Source organism: Tupaia chinensis, unplaced genomic scaffold, assembly GCF_000334495.1.
Source record: "Tupaia chinensis unplaced genomic scaffold, TupChi_1.0 Scaffold000067_2, whole genome shotgun sequence".
Taxonomy (NCBI): domain Eukaryota; kingdom Metazoa; phylum Chordata; class Mammalia; order Scandentia; family Tupaiidae; genus Tupaia; species Tupaia belangeri.
In genome coordinates this window covers 692,996-693,971 of record NW_006159527.1, presented here as the reverse complement: position 1 = coordinate 693,971, position 976 = coordinate 692,996, and positions in this window count along the sequence as shown.

Below are 976 nucleotides of genomic sequence, written 5' to 3'. Positions count from 1 at the left end.
ACAAAAATTATATACATGTGATTTGCTTAAATAAGACTATTAGGGTCTAAGATGCAAACTATGAGCATGCAAATAAATTACTTGGGTAATTTTCTTGAATCCAGGTAACTATAAAATATTTCATGTGGGAAGCTGCACACCAGCGAGTCTGCCGAGGTTTCTCAGAGCAAACAATTACCATGATTGGTTCCCTTCCAAAAACCTGACCTTCGAAACCTTGCTCTGATTGGCCACTAGAATCCCTCAAATTTGCATATCCGGCACCTCATGATTGGTCCAAAAGCAACCAATCATAACCCACCATTAACAACCAATCAGGGCCCACCGTTAACAACCAATCAGGGCCCACCGTTTACAACCCACCAGAGTGTATATAACCACGATGCCTGGCCCACAGTAGCCAGACGACGATGACGACGACCAGGAAGACGACCAGGAAGAGCCTAAAGAGTTGAAACACCGCGCAGTCTCCAGATGACCCTGAAGATCCTGAAGAGCTGACACTGCATCGTCTCCAGACGAACTGGGAGACCCTGAAGAGTTGTAACACTACATCGTCTCCGGACGACCCTGAAGAGTTGTGATACCGCGTCGTCTCCGTGCTGCTCACAGTAGACGACACGACCCTTAAGAGCTGTGACACTGCATCGTCTCTGTGCTGTACCGTGCTGCCCACAATAAACAGACGACACTGTCGTCTCCGTGCTGTAACACTACGCTGCTTGCCCCGGCTCTCACTCCTTCACTCAGGAAACCCGTTCGGCTGTCCCCCCGGGTCGGGACACCTGGCGCCCGAACAGGGACGGGACACCTGGAACCCGAACAAGGAACTTGAATACGAAGGATCCAGTGAAGATCATCCGAGGAGGGGACAGCAGAGAATCGTCCGAGGAGGGGACGGCAGAGAATCGTCCCGAGAGGGGACGGCAGAGAATGGTCCCAAGAGGGGACGGCAGAGAATCGTCCCGAGATAGGA